The 16,322-nt window shown below is 45.6% G+C and overlaps 1 protein-coding gene across 5 annotated transcripts in view; it reads right to left on the bottom strand.

Annotated features, from left to right (window-relative positions):
• PLXNA4 (plexin A4) overlaps positions 1–16,322 on the bottom strand; it is a 527,428-nt gene that overhangs the window by 427,173 nt on the left and 83,933 nt on the right. Inside the window, exon 1 of one of the 5 annotated variants that reach the window (XM_058426826.1) lies at positions 9,442–9,479. The exons of the other annotated variants lie outside the window; for them this stretch is intronic. The gene's annotated coding sequence lies outside the window, so the exon portion shown is untranslated. Of the gene's footprint in view, positions 1–9,441; positions 9,480–16,322 lie in introns of those variants that run through there. 5 annotated transcript variants of the gene reach the window in all.

Raw genomic sequence — 16,322 nt, forward strand, 5'->3', positions numbered from 1 at the left:
AAGGCAGGGCAATGGGTTGACCCAAGGTTTTTCTTTCATGACACAGCCCCAAAGAGAATCCTCCCTATAAATGTGCTCATTTTTTCTCTCCAAATGCCTTTATTCCAGAAGAAAGCAAAACAGTGAGTGGATGACTTTCATTTGTTTTTCACAGGAAAAGAAAAAAAATGAGGATTAAGAAAATTTGGAACTAAGGTGTTAAGAAGTGTAATAGGGTAGAGGAGGCTAAGAAAAACCAGTGTTGCTGTACTAGGGAGAGGTTTGACTGATTGACTGACACCATCACCACAAAGTCATCAGGCACCTGCAGGCCTGGACCCTGCAGGAGGCGGCTGGGTGTATTCCTGCTGACTGATAGGATAACTGTGCACATTCAAGGCTAAGAAGAGGACCAGCAGTTACTGACCAACCCCCAAAACTGACCAGTGCTGAGTGGTCAGTCACCTTTGATAACCACAGTCATCATTAGTGAGTCCAACAGGGGACTGGCTTTAACACCAACCCCAGATGGTGCTCAGAAGGGTGCATTTGACTAGCTTGACCTACATCTGGTTCTCCTCTGTGATGTTTTGGCCATCACCCAAGTACTTGGGATCTTTGTCTCTAGCTAGAGCTTCAGGAATAGTAGCTTACCTACTCCTAAAACTAATCTTCAGAATGAAAAACAATGGCAGCACTGCAGAAAAAGGGCTAGGATGTGGAAATGCAGGAATAGATGTTTCCAGGACCACAAAAAATGCAGCATCTAAGAAGGGACAAGTATTAGGGATTCCTTTCATTTGGTCTTGATCTTCCCTCCGGCTTTGACAGTCTTAGTGGGTTCAATATTCTACCCTGTTGGGATGTAGGAACTGAGAGACTAAAAATCCCAACGCACCAGTCAAATTTTTTTAAGTCCAAAGAAAGTAGAACTCTGGTGAAAGCCATTTGTAAGCATATCTCCAGAATCTAATATATTCGTGTGGCCAAAAACAGTGGGCACTGTTAATTCACAACCAGACACTCACTGAGACTCAGGAACAGAAGGGGGCAGGTGCTGGTAATCCCTTGAGTGCTAAGCTTTTTTAATAACACACTGGAGAGCAGAGGGGAGAAGAAACAGCGTTAATGGAAATGATTGAAACAAATGCCCCACTAGTGAACAGTGAACTTGTTTTGGGCTTACAAAACTGATTGATTATCAGATCCACCTTAAGCCCCCCTTTTGAGAAGGTTCTCCATCCCCACCCTTGCTCCTAACACCCTTGTCGATTCTGGTTACATCAGTCCGGAACAAGGACAGGGAATTTGTAACTTTCAAAAGTTCCTCAGGTGAATCTGAGGACAAACAAGGCTTAAGAATCATGGGTCCAACCCATGAGATTCACAAAATGAAAATATGCAAGTCAAATGCCAAACTGGCCCATCTGGTTTCACTATTCCAGGAAAGGGAGCCCAAAAGGATGCTAATTTGTTACAAGTGGCCTGAAAAATACATCTATGTTTTAAATACTTCCTCTCTTGAAATAGTAAACTGAATTACAGCAAGCTAGCTCCATGGTGATATTTTCCCTGGTTCCAGTTCACAGAGAGAATTTAAAGTGAAAAATCCTTTTCAAAAGGAAGATACGGTAGGCTGTGCTCTTCAATGATGCTTGCTCTGGGCCCAATACTGATGCTGACCACTTCACACACGTCATCTCACATAATCTGTAAGGAAGGCATTGTCACACCCATCTTACAAATGAAGTCACTGTCTCAGGGAGATTTAAGTACCTTTGCCCAAACTACAAAGTGGTGGGATGTGAATTGAACTTTAATCTGATTTCGGAGTCTTTACCTTGAAGCCTATACAGTATGTTGCTTTCTTAAACCTTCCCACACCTACATCTCTGCTTAAGTTTCTAGGTCTTTGTATGTCGTTTAACAAGCATTCCCTCCATGCCAATGTGGTTGCATCCATTTCTTCGCTAGGGTGCTCCTGAGTGCATGAAGGCATGCGTAAGGATACAGTGAGTAGTAGGAGTCAAGACGAGAGGCTGGGAGCTGTCTGGGGCTCCTCCTGGGATCTCCTAGTGGGGTGCAGAACTATACCAGGGATTCCAACTCTGGCCTACTGTGCAGAAGAATGAAAGGACAGACATTCCAACAGCCAGGCAAACCAGAACCTCAGAGAAAACAGGGAGGCGGTCAAAGCCATCAGGACCTCACAAACATACCTACCAGGAGAATCAAATCAGGGTCTGTGGAGGCAAGAAGAGAGTTTGTTGGTGGCCTAGATTTTTATTCTTTGGACTGCTCTGTATTTCAGCTTCATGCAGCAGCTGGCAAAAGAGCCCTGGGGATGGCAAGAAAGCAGAAAGCAACTCTCTTTGTAGCCACAACTACAGATCCCAAGACCACTATGACCAAATTAGGACAAAAAGCCTTCAGTGACGCACACACAGGCCCTGGGGAGTCTGAACACGAGCAGATCTAATGCTGTCGAACAAAACGTGAAACCGAAGAAAACACCCAGCCACACAGAGCCCTTTGAATTGGTGGCTTCACTCCAGGGCTGCGAGTGGGGAGAGAGTGAAGAGAGACAAAGCCTGGCTTTGGAAAGCCTCAAAAGAGTTTCTAGGAATGCCACGTCCCAAATCCCGTGGGGTTTGTGAGGGGTTTGGAGAGTCCTGCTTGTTGAAAACACTTAGTTGTCATAGTAGGAAGTGGAGTTCTAGACTCCCCTAGCCCTCGTTACAAATCAATGAGTGGAGTTTAATTCTAATTGCAAGATGACTAAGAAAGGATTTTTATGATAAGCAGATGAGGCTAGGGCAATTTCAAGTGCAAGTAAGGTCTTTATTTATTTGCTTTTTTAAAAATGTCCCACCATTTTGTATGCATTTGCTTGTGGAGAGAGCCCAGGAGTGGGACATGGCGGTAGACAACACTGACAACAGTGAGAGAGGCTGCTAGGCAGTCTGAGTTCTCTGTTCCTAGCCCCAGGCCAAGAGAAATGTGCTCTGACCCAAGGTTAGGCTTGCTGTCACCCGAGACCAAGACCAAGGGTTCTCCTAAACGTTCCAATAAATACCCAACGTAGCTTTTAAACCTTAATCTGTTATTTCCTAGTTTGCAGAGTAAAATATACCCCTGTCAGAGGTGTTTGAACCAGAGCGGCTCCATCTTGAATAGGGGATGGGTAAAATGAGGCTGAGTCCTAGTGGGCTACATTCCCAGAAGGTTAGACATTCTTAGTCACAGGATGAGATATGTGTTGGCACAAGATACAGGTCATAAAGACCTTGCTGATAAAACAGGATGCAGTGAAGAAGCTGGCCAAAACTCACCAAAACCAAGATGGTGATGAAAGTGACCTCGGGTCGTCCCCACTGCTCATTGTATGCTAATTATAATATAGTATCATGGTAAAAGACACTCAGGCCAGCACCATGACAGTTTACAAATGCCGTGGCAACATCCACAAGTTTCCCTATATGGTCTAAAAAAATGGAGGAACCCTCAGTTCTGGGAAATCTCTGCCCCTTTTCTGGAAATCTCATGAATAATCCACCCCTTGTTTAGCATATAATCCAGAAATAACTGTAAGTATACTCCGTCAAGCAGCTCATCCTGCTGCTCTGCCTATGGAGTAGCCATTTCTTTATTCCTTTACTTTATTAATAAACTTGCTTTTGCTTTACTTTATGGACTTGCCCTGAATTCTTTCTTGTGTGAGGTCCAAGAAGACTCTGTTGGGGTCTGGATCAGGACCCTTTTCTGGTAAGACCCCTATCATCATCCCACCTAAGAAAACAGGAATCCCAGGGAACCTAATTTCCCCTCGTGCAAAATACTTATTAACTACTCACACACCCTTGAGGTGTCTTGGTAGGAACTGAACCACTTACTTCAGACATTGGAAATGATTCCGAACTTGGCTACTCATGAGAATCACCTAGGGAACTTAAAAAAATCCTGGGTCCCAACCCCGGTGATGCTGATACATTTGGCCCTCCCAATATTTTTGAAAGCTGGAACCATCAATGCAGGAAAAACCTTAAAAGTGAGTGGACCCTAAAATCTTCCTGGGGGCAGATTTCCTTGCCTCTGGGAGGGTCATTTGCCTGAGTCATTACCCTCCTTAGTGTTCTGGAAAATGGCAAAGTACATCAAACGCAGGGAGGATTCCTCAGCAGTCATGACAATTGCTATTTGGGTTAAATTACATCTTTAATATTTCCTTGGGGTGAGTTGCTTTCTTGTTTGTTTGTTTGTTTGTTTGGGGAGCAGCATGGGGGCTAGGATCTTTTTCTTAAAATGACTTTAGAATGCTCAGCTTATTTTTGTGGATGGGCAGACAAGTTATAGTTCAAACCACAGTTTGAACATTAGGTAGAGAGAGGTAGAGTTATAGTTTGAAAATTAGGCAGAAGAAGACAGCACAGGTGGGTGAGATCCTCACTTTACAAGAAGGTGGAGGCTGAGCCCAGGATCCAGTTGCAGTTTGGAGCACCAACCCAGACTTTGGGGTTGGAACCTTGTTCTGCTGTGGCTGTTCTGTGGGTGCTTTAAAGCTAGGGCTATACCCCACCTGCTACCCAAAGGTAAGGTTTACCCTGAAGGAAGTGAACGTTCCCTAGGAAGACAATGAAGGCTGGAATGTGCGTCTTCATTGCAACTCAGAGTACCCCTGACCCCACAGCATGGTGGTGAGCCTGCCCTTCCTCTAGGGAGCAGGATGCCCAGGAGTGGGGCATGAGTCACCCAAAAGTGAGGACAGGTCTAAGCTTGGAGATGTGCCTACAGTGGCTACCTTTTGAAGAAGTGTTAAGTTACTTTCTATGTTTCCTTTATTACCATTGACCCATCAAAAAAAGTTGTATTCAAACACACAGCCTGATCTCTTTCTGCTGGAAGGAATCTGGGGAAGGACCTCTTCCAGGCTAGGATTAACAGGGAGAATAGCAATGAGAGGGAGGGGTCAGCATTTCTTCAGCTGCAGGAGGCAATTAGTAGACACTTAAAGAGGATCTGAGCACAGCTCAGCTAATTTAAAAAATCATCATAATTTGAGTTTTAACCAAAATATGACTTTATTTTGCATTTGCAAGGCACCAAAGTCTGCTATACACAATTAACCTCCCTTGTCCTCCCCTCCCTCAAGGCTTCTGTCTGAGAGACTCAGTGGGAGGAGGAAAGGAAGAGTCCAGCTCCTCTGCTGCTGATGACCCTAGTAGTCCTCCTACTCCACTGGGCTGCAATGACCACATCTGCACCTATAGCCCCTCATCCAATTTGCAGTGCAGACATTAATCCTGGTCTCCCCCTGACCTCCTGGCCACTCACGGACCCAGTATATCTCCATGCTGTCCCATAGACACTTCAAACCCAGCTACTCAAAAACAAGCCCCACCTGTTCCTTCTCCTGCATTCTCTCCCTTTGCTAGAGCACAAGCACCCACTCGGTCCTCCGTGCCCCTCAGCTGCCTCATCTAATTCTCACCAAGACCCACTTCTGGGCCTCTGCCTTCCCTTCCACTTAGTACCTCAGGCCCAGTCCTCATAATTTCTCCCTTGGACCACAGCAGCAGCCTCCTGACAATTCCCCAACACTCAAAGTGCAGTCCTGGCATGCCAAACTTGGAGACAGAGAGCTTAGGTGCACACCCAGGTCCCCAGAGCACTGAGCAGCTTTCTTCACACATTTTCTCTTCCCTTCTCTCTTGACCAGATACAGAAGAGCCAGTGGGAAATTGAGAAGCCCTTAACAGGATGGTGGAGCCACAACGTGGAAGGAACCTGGGCTCCTGAATGACTGCATGGAGAAAAATCCCCCCACATACTAACCCATATTGAACTGTGGTGGTTTGTTACAGAATTAACCAGCCATGATTAATAGTGAGCAACTCAAGAACAAAAAGAACAAGCCTATAATAGAAAAGCAATGCTTTTCCATTCACACACCTTTCATCACAAAATGCCGGTTGGGTCCTACAGCCAGAGTAGTGAGTATACCTCACTGGAGGTTGCAAGGGCCAGCCAGTCCCCATACACAATCAGAGCTGTCTGCAAAAGACTTAATACCACCAGCCCTGTACTGTACCCTCTCAATTGCCCTCTAGTTTCCCCACCCCAATATTGGAGTGTCTATGATCACTGAAGGAAAATGAAATACGATTCTAGGTGTCACCTTTCAAAGGGTGTTAGTGACTGTCCGCTAAAGTGATTTAAGCCCTGGAAAAACCCCTGTGTCCTTTTAACATCCAAAACTAATCCTCTTCACACCAGACATCGATGTTAAATAAACAGAGATTTCCATTAACCTACACCTCTGTACATCTATTTTTAAAAAGCGTGTCACTCTCCTTTAAATGAACATACTAATTAGTGTATTAATAAATAGCTGAATGGAATCAATGAGACATGTAATCAAGGTCTGACCAGGAGTCGGGGCCAGGTTGAAGGGGGTAGGGGGAAGGAGAGGAGGGAAAAGAATCTTATTAGCAGGTTTGCTGAGGAGGGACATGTAAAATCAATGCTGCACATGCAGCCAAGATGCAGCTGAAGTTGACAGAAGATGGAAAGCTAAGTGCTTGCTCCGCCTCCTTCCTTTGACAGGAAAGCTCCCGGTGAGAGTTAATGTGATGAGCAAGGAAGACATTAATTGGGGCAGGAAAAGCCATTCAGAGATGGTGTCCAGGATCACAGCTGGCAGAGTTACCCGGAACCTCAGTGCTAAAGCCCTGACTCCTAGACCTTGTTTTAAAATACTAAGAAAGAACACACTTACGAGAGTTGATTTAGTTCTCAGCAAACACTTGGTCAAAAAGAAGCCACAGGGGGAGTTATTTGTTTGGGGCTTTTTGTTAGTCTTACCCCTCTTCAAAAATTCTAGTTCACGAGCAGTAGCTGGAAGTACCTTTGCCCCAAGATGCTAGGCACTGGGAAATGAAGGGCCTGGATTCTCTACAGGCAGCCCTGGGGGTGGGAATGGGGCAGCCCGCCTCTTCATAAGCTTCCAATTTCCTGTAGCACACCCCATAGCTAGAAGGCTCTGGAAAGTGAGAAGAAAAAGTCCTTCTGCAGGTATGAGGTTTCCAGCTGAAGTGGTATCTGATTACCTGAACCGCTGCTCACTGGATCTCAAATTAGCATTGATACTCCATTTCCTTCATCTAGAGACACATCCCCTTTGGGCCACAAAACACTGGACAGAAGAAAAGTGGGCTTCCATTTCCCTAAAGATTAATATCAGGAGAAATGCCCTTCTGTAAAAAATCAATTAGGTGCCTGAGACCCTCACCCCAAAGCCAGCTCAGTGATGCTAGTTGAAGTAGAAGTTGTGTTAGGATAAAAGAAACTAAAAAAAAAAAAATTTTGCCTTGGGGCCAGTACTGCCCATTACAAGCCCTCTTAGGGGTGATTCTGCCAGGAGGCAGGGAATTGGCTTGTTAGCAGTTAGAATGCTTGGCTCAGGATTCTGGGGTGCTATGGGCTCCCATGCCATGAAACCGAAGTTCCTCCTAATTCTGGTTGCTGGAAAAGCCAGTATCTCTGGGTGGACCTCACAGGCAGAAAACCTGCTGCTCTGAATGCCTAGCTCTGGCACGGCATCCACACATGGATGATCTAGAAGCCTTGCAGATGCGTCCTGAGATATGTTTCTGCCAGCCCCAGGCATGGCCTGCAACCTGCTCACCCTGAGGTCAGCATTTCCTGGAATGACAGGGAGGACACACATAAAGGAAGTTGGGGACATGGCAGGAGGCAGCTCTCAGCAGTCCTTAGGCTATTTTCCACATTACTGAGAATGGTGTTTTGCCCCCAGGAGGTTCATAACACAGTCAGAAGGAACTCCGGGTTCCCCAGACCCATCAGAAAAGCCAAGGGGTGATGGTCATCAGCCCAGGGGGAGAGCTTCCTGACAGGGTACATGAAAATTAAGTGCAAAAGAGGGGCCAGAGACAGCTGTCCCCAGCTCAATCTGAAGCACAGGCACCTAGCGAATGGCCACACGTACGACCTTCCCGTCTGGTTTGAGAGGTCCTAGCAAAGCTCCCCTGCACCAGTCCATATCTTACTCCCTCCACTGACGTGCTAAAAGTCCACCATTGGAACATGATTTCTTTGGGTCAAGCATCATGCTGTCTCTTTCAACAACCTACACCTTAGTGTACCTCCTCCAACACCTCTGTTTTTCTGTGACCCAAGGCTAAACAGAAGAGAGTGGAGAGGGTGCAAACAGCAGGGTCCCCACTGATCTACATGGCTATTTACTGAGAATTAGGGAGTGCTGTCCTCTCTGGTTGGCCAGAACTTGGTAAACAGAAGGCATCTTGTGGGAAGAAAAGGGCAACCCCTCCTGAGCAAAGGGATACACCAAGCCTTGGCCAATAAAACATGAGCAGAATTTCAGCCCTTATTTGCTCCCAGCTCACAGGTATACGCACTACAGCGTATAGCACCAAAAGCCCTGTCTAAAGAAAGAAAGAGAGAAATAGAGAGGAGATACCCAAGTACTTGGGGCAAAATTCAACTACTTCTCAATTTTGCCCAAGGATACCCATTTGGAGATAGATATAGATATAGATACATGACTATTTTCAAACCAAAAATATCAGGACACACACTCAAGCAATGGCACAGAATATCTGAAACACAGGCTGTTCTAGTGAACACAGGGCCTGTGGTCACTATAGATGGGCTGAAGAGTAGAGGATGGCAGTGACAAGGATCCTGGGGGGACAGTGTGACAATGAGGTGCCCCTTTTCCTTTAGGGGACAGAGAAGCAATGGCAAATCTCCCCATGGTGTGCTATGCGGTAGAAAGACCACCTCCACAAGACCAGAGCCGGATTCTCTGCTCACAGATGTCCCATCACTTTCAAAATACACTGACACACTCCGTTTACAGACTCCCCAAGCTTTTGTTCTCTCTCCACAGTGGCAAATCACCTTTCTCCACAGTCAACCAATGGTTCTTTCCTCTCTCAGCCCGAGTGTTGCTGGGAATAATGCAATGTTTCCAGCTTAATCATTTGTCATCATGCAGAGATTTCACTGATTTCAAAGCTAAGGTGCCTGGAAGAATCGAGCACGCTCTGAACCAGGGTGCCTCAGGGCAGAGGGTTCTGATTGGCTGGCTGGCTGTACACAGGAGAATCCCAGAGGCCCTTACTCGCTAGTTTAAGTCTATCTTTCCAGGAAACCAGGGCCTGGGGCTGAAGACAGCTGAGATGGGCTGTGTTCATAAATATCCTCTGTTGGAGGCAGGTGAGGACATCCAAGTATGCAAATACCATGTACTCTGAACACACCTCTCTGGTCTCTGATGGACCACTTCAGCTTTCTGACTTTGTTGCAGGCAAACATTAGCAGATGCCCCATCCTGCAATGCTTGGCATAATTATCAGGTAGGCTCCAGGCAATAATTACTCACTAATGGTTAGCCACTGCTTTGAGCCAAGAGTCTCCTACCTGCTCTCCCTACACCAAATTCAGAGTCTTGGGTGGTAAACCTGAAAAAAAAAAAAAAAAAACAAAACAGTAAGCATCACCATGGCCTGGCAAGAAAACCACATTATCTAGGATATCACTCTAGGTCCTATAAAAATAACGTACGTTTACATGTGGATGGCTGATCTGAGGACAGATTGAATATATAAACGTGGCTGTTAATTCTAGACTCTGAGAAAATTCTGAGACTTCCAAAAATAAAGGAATCCCTACAAATATTTTTAAATCTTTTTTTAAGAGGTCATACTCTGACGGAGAGCCAGAATTAATGCAATGGGACCAGCCACCTGCTCTTCTTCCCTTCCCATTTGCTTACAGAACCTCAAGGCAGTAGACTTGTTGAAGCCCAGTGTTAGAAACAGATGTGACTATTTATAAACTAAGAAAACTGAAGTGTTTTAATCCAACATAGGGTGGCAAGAAGCAGAACTGACAAGCTTTAGGAATCTGAAGAACAGGCAACAATTTTCAATAATATTACCTCTCCATTGAGCATTTAATATGTGTCAAGCAGTGTGTAAGCTATTTCCATGTATTATGTCACTTAATTGTTAGAGCAGTCCCTTATTTTACTCTTTTAATGATAAGGACACTGAACATCAGAGAAGACAGGTAACATGCTGATGCCACACAGCTGAGTAGCCAAGGCTTGACGATGTCTGTAAATTACTTTAAAATGCATCAGCTTAAACAGAGTGGTATAATGTAAGTTAGTTCCAATCCTCACCCGAGGATGGTTAGTCGACATCTAAAGTATTGTAACTAACCAGGGCTGGTGACTTAGCCTTTGAAAGCCTTGCATCAGAGTCTACACTGTTTGTTAAAAAACATAAGAGATGTTGGAAACAATTTATCAACAGGAAATTAAGCAGTGTCGAATATGCATAATTGGTTAGAAATGCCATCCAGGCGTCTCTGCCCTTTGGGCACAAGAATCTGGCAAGCCTAGAGCGCTTTGTGGCTCCATTCTTGGCCTAGGGGTCCTACTAGGGTCTATTTCATCTCTCAAAGGATGCTGTCCTCTAATCCCACTACAAGGTGAGCTGAAACCTGCAACCTCATTGCCATATCTGCCTCAAATAAATCTTCCTTGAAATAAACTTGTCAGAGTTACTAAGTCAGTGCCTCCCAAACTTTCTCACTTCCTGACACTTGCAGAAAGTGATAATATTTTTACCACACCCTGGGGCCAGAGAAGGAGCTTCTGCCTGCTGCATGCCCCTCGTGCCCTCTGGTTGTCCACCAGGAGGGTTGAGGTGACCCGCTATATCAGCAAACCTTGAGACCGTTCCCCGGCACACTAGTTGAGGCAGACAGCAGGATCCACACTGAGCTTCAAAAACAGGCTGTATGGCTATTTCCATGCCTGGTTACTAACAAAGATTGGTAGGTAGGGTAGAATTGAATCTGCAACTTGCTGTTGTAGGAAGGTTGTGGAGGAGAAGGCCCGTAGCTCTCACCTGCCTATAATCATTGGAAATGAGTCCCCACATAATCTGCCCATTGGGCATGGCCAAGTTGGCATTAAGTTGGGTTGCAGTGCCAGACCTGTCTGACTCCAAAGTCTATCCTGGGTCCTGGGTGCTCTCCTGCTTCTGGAGCCTAAAGAAAGTGAATCAATGGTTATTTGTCAAACCCAAAAGGGAAGCTCTTCAGAAAATGCCATGTCAAAGGGTTCTGTCCTTGGTGCTGTGCTGTTTCATACTTTTATCAGTAAGTTGAATAAAGACTGAGAGTCACATTTATCAAATTTGCAACTGACAGATTCCAGGACTTGTGAAGGTCAAATGAGATAATATGAGAGAAGTCATTTAATAGTAGAGTAAGACTCAACCCATTGATGAGGATGAAACAAAGTTTAAGACTATCTTAGCAGCCTGAAACAGGGTCAAAACTGGACCCCCAAAAAGAAATTGAATGTGACAAACATAAATTCAAATTTTAGTCTTCAAAAAATATTAATGAATAAAGTACCAGGTGGCAGAAGTTTGTGTAAGACACACATAAAATGAGGGTGAGAGAAGCTTAGAGACCCACTGGTTATGAACCAGCAGTGGGATGGGGGCTGCCCCAAGATCTTAAAGGACCCTCTGCCCAGAAACCCTGCCACACGAATGAATTTTGACATTGGGCTTTGCTATCCACACCTCCTGCAGATAGTGACCTGCACCTGTGATCAGTCACAAAATTAGATGTGGAGTCAGACCTACCTGCACCATGAGCAGCAATGAGCTCTCCATCAATGTGCAAAGCAGTTAAAAGAGAAAGAACCCTCTATCACGTGCTACTGAAGTTGAGTTCTTCCCATCCCCTGCAAAGGCTCCCAACTTGCCAGCACAGCCAGGATGTTTGGCTCAGAGAAAAGAGGTGGGAGGAGAGTTTATCAAAACCTACAACTTAAGATTCTCTTTACAGAAGATGGAGTTAATGGGAGGCGGGGGGGACATAAAGATAGGCAATCAATTACCAAGGAGCAACTGTTTGTGCCCTTGAATAAAAATCTCTTTATTTCCTTGAATTTTCCTTTAATTTACCTTTTTTTAAAAAAAAAAGTTTTCACCTCTGCAAAACCTTTGGACCTTTTGACCAAAGACAACAGGAAGTCAGCCAAGTTTAATGGAGTTATCATTTTGGAAAGGATGTTATCTGCAGCTCCTCTGTGTCTACCAAGCAATATGGTACATCTGTGGTATAGAGACCTACTCATTAGGTGCTCTGTTTACTATCAGCTGGTGAAAAATGATAATTGTATGGAAGAATAAACACCAAGACATGGACATCACTGCCTGCAGACTTCCCCAGGAAGCTACTTCCCACTTCCTGTAGATCCACAGCTGTTTCAGGATGTGTAATGCCCTCTACTGTCCGACCATTCAAATACTTTTCTTTTCAAGCTCAGAAAACCAAGTTTAAGGTAGGGAGAGAGAGAGACAATCAAACAACCTTATGTTGGGTCCAAAGGGAACTGCAAATGCGTCTAAGACAATGCCTGCTTTCAAGAAGCTTGCAATTAAGTGGGAATATGAGATGTAAATATTGAAAATACAAGCCAATAATCATATATTACCAGGAAATTCTTGGCAGGCTGAGTTTTCAGAAAGTCTCTACATATAATACTGTCTGCACACAAAAATGCCCAGACCTGGCATGTGGCTAAGTCTACTTGTAAAATTTGTTACCTGGTTAAATGCTGTTCCATGCCTAGCAATATTTTTAAGTTTTCAAATATAAGTTTTAGGTGAATATGTCATTCTTTCAAAACAGTATGTGCGGGAGAAATGACATTTTTTCAAAGTGAATTTTCTATATTTGGTATATATATTCACTATATAAGTGAATTTTCACATATTCTATATGTGATATTCTGTAAGCTTTTTTATAAATGTTCTTTAGAACATTCCAAAAATGAGCATCATCAAATTAAAACAAGAGAACTTCTATTACATTTCTGCAAATCCTAGATGTAAATAAAATACCATTTCACTCAACAATGATGGCCAGAAATATAAATACAGTTTAGAAAAATTATTCAATTAGTTTATTTTTAAGTATTTGCTAAGAAGGCTTCGGTCTTGCTAGTATTAAGTCCTAGGAGAAGGAACAAAGGAGAGTGAAATGAGCTACAGCAACTTCATGCAATTAGGCCTGGGTTTAGCAAAGCTCACTCTCTCTCCTCCACACCCCCAACAATCAGCCTGGGGCCAATGACAGCCAAGATTCTTTGTCCAATTTGACATCATGCACATGGTCACTACCCCGCCTCTTTCGCCTTTGCCTGCTTTCTTAGATCTTCTCATCCGAGCATAAAGCCAGCAGCCCCTTTGAGGACATCTGATACTCCCAGCTCAGTAGGTAGTCTCTAAAATGAAACATAAGAAGGTGGTACAAGAAAAGGGGAAAGTGTAGGGATTCCCTACCTTTGTTGCAGGCTCTGAGCCTTGGAGAGGGCTCAGCTCACCAATCCCAAAGGCCTCACCCACAGTGGACAGGGGCATGGTGAGGGGATGTAACAAGGACACCCCCGGTGGCGTCAACTGCTCTATTCCAGTCCTGACCACAGATCACTGCGGTTAGGTTACTTTCCTTCTTAGATCCCCAGGCCTTGCCCTCTGCCTCCTAGTAAGGAAACAATGTGCCACCAGATAAACTTGGAGAAACTGCTGAATTCCCTGAGACCAAAAGTGCAGCTCTGTAAATGTATTACATGCTGAGAGCAATTGATAAAACATACAAGGGCTGGGAAAAGAGGCATGAGGAGGAATGAACAGAAATCCTGCCACCTCTATGGGGTTTTTGAAAGGTTAGAGCTCAAAAACACTTACCCTGCCCCCCGTTTCTCCCCACAAGACAGCCCAAAGCACAAGCCAATTTTATTAGCAGCTCTGAGATACCCAGAAGCAATCCAGAGAAGAGGGTAGATCCATTGTTTCACTTGATGTTGTACTGCAATTTTGCAACTAAAGACACTCTTTGGGCCTGAACTCCCGGGGTCCCTCAGTCTTGAAGAACTGGTTTAAATGATGCCCGGGCTAGTCAGAGGCCCTGCACTGTCTGGGGCCTCTCCCCATCCTCAAGTCTCACTACCTTCCGCAGCAGCACAGAGGGTTGAAAGCGTCTGGGAAGACTTGAAGGAGTTGGGCATATCTCTCTCTCTAGCACTCTGCTCAAACCAATGGCCTGTTCTCTGCAGTTCCTATGACATGAACACTGTAATGGAACACAGAAGCCCAGGTCTGCATCTCCTACAACAAACGAAGACCACTAAATTATAAAGCTCCCCTGCAGAATGCAAAGCATCTGTCACTAATATGCTAACCCATTCATTTTTTCCCCATGTATTGGAAAGAGAGAGAACAGATACTGCTTGAGTTTTACTAAGCCCTAGACTGTGTCTGGTATTTTAAAAATACCTTCATCATAGATGTGTGAAGCAAAGATATGAGAAACAGGCGGTAGAACCTGGAGAGGGATTGCCCCACCTAAAGGCATTCCCATGATAAAAATTTTTCCTTGACACTTGACACTCCCGGACCAAGCCAACCCTATCTAGTGGCCAGGTCCTACCTGCAGGCTTTGATTGTGCAGACCTTGTCCTACCTCCCAGAATGTGGGATTAGACCAACAGGACGTTATTCCCAATGGGCAAGGTCAATATTTTAATCACCAATCTCTTAGTTCATGGTGGAGTTCATTTCCCTAGACCACACTGTTTTGAGCATGCACTCATTGAAGTTGGAGGCATGCACCGAGGAAGGGAACAAGCAGAACAGAGGCCCAGGTGTGCTCTGTTCCAAGCTTGCTCCATAGCACCCTGGGTGCTACTCAGCCTCCTGGGATCGTTCTTTTCCCACTGGAAAGTAGTGGGACTCTCCTAAGGGAAGGTGAATACCTGGGATGCTTTCAGAACAATTTCAAGTACATTGTCCAAGACAGTATGTTTACATCGAAACATGAACCACTTGAAAAATGCAAGAATCTCTACGTGGATCTTCTTGCTTCTTTGTCAAGTTTCTGCCAGATCCCAAAAGGAACTCCTAAGTCTGCAACTCGGTCCAGAAGTAAACAGCACTAGGTAAGCATGAAGTTGAAGCTGCCAGGGACACAAAAGCCTTGTATCCGCCGGCCTCCTGGTCACTTCCACCTGCAAATCCACATGTGCCTCAATTCACCTTGTCCAGAAAAGAATGCAGCACTCCTGCCCCACCACTCCCCCCAACAACCTGCCTCAGTCCAGATTTCTCCAGCTCCATGAATGGCATCATCTCCCACCAGCTGCCCAGGCAGGACACCTGCAGGACAACCCCACTGGCCGTTCTTTGCTGCCCACCACCTTCACCACCATATCCACCATCATCTGTCAGCGCTAACTCCTACGATGTAATTCTCAGATCAGCCCCTTTCTCTCCTTTGCCACCACCTTTGATCAGCCCCGGCTAGGATGCTTTGATTTACTGCAATAGCCTGCTTCCACTTGTTCTCCATGTGGCCCCCGCTGAATCTTGCTACAGTACAAATCTGGTCTTGTTGATCCTCTTCCTTGGAGATCCTCAAGGCCTGGCTGCTGCCTGATGGATAAATCCCTTAGCTGGACACTGACACTGGTCCTGGTGCAGCCTCTGCCGTGTTGCCCCTTGCCCCACTTCCCACCTCTGCCTTGAACTCCTGCAGACCCAGAGGGCTGTGCTCTCACCTCTCTGTGCTGCTTCCTCCACGTGGGACCTCTGCTTATGAGTTCACAAAGCCAATCTGAGGGATCCTTCAAAACATCCTCTAAAACTCAACTGGATGCCCCTCTTCCTCCTCCTTCTCCTCCTCCTCCTTCTCCTCCTCCTTCTCCTCCTCCTCCTTCTCCTCCTTCTCCTCCTCCTCCTTCTCCTCCTCCTCCTTCTCCTCCTCCTTCTCCTCTTCCTCCTTTTCCTCCTCCTCCTTCTTGTCCTCCTCCTCCTTCTCCTCCTCCTCCTTTCTCCTCCTGCTCCTTCTCCTCCTCTTCCTCCTCCTCCCTTCCTCCTCCTCCTCTTCCTCCTTCTCCTCATCCTCCTCTTCCAACTCCTCCTACTCTTCCTCCTTCTCCTCGTCCTTCTCCTCCTCCTCCTCCTCGTCCTTCTCCTCCTCCTTCTCCTCCTTCTCCTCCTCCTCCTTTCTCCTCCTCCTCCTCCTTTCTCCTCCTCCCCCTCCTTCTCCTCCCTTCTCCTCTTCCTCCTCTCCCTCTTCTTCTCTCTTCTCTCCCTCTTTCTCTCTCTTCCTTCTTCTCTTTTCCTCTTCCTCCTCTTCCTCCTCCTCTCTTCCTCCTCCTCTCTTCCTCCTCCTCTCTTCCTCCTCCTCCTTCTCCTCCTCCTCCCCCT

The sequence above is a fragment of the Hylobates moloch genome, unplaced genomic scaffold (genome assembly GCF_009828535.3).
Source record: "Hylobates moloch isolate HMO894 unplaced genomic scaffold, HMol_V3 SCAFFOLD_1, whole genome shotgun sequence".
NCBI lineage: Eukaryota > Metazoa > Chordata > Mammalia > Primates > Hylobatidae > Hylobates > Hylobates moloch.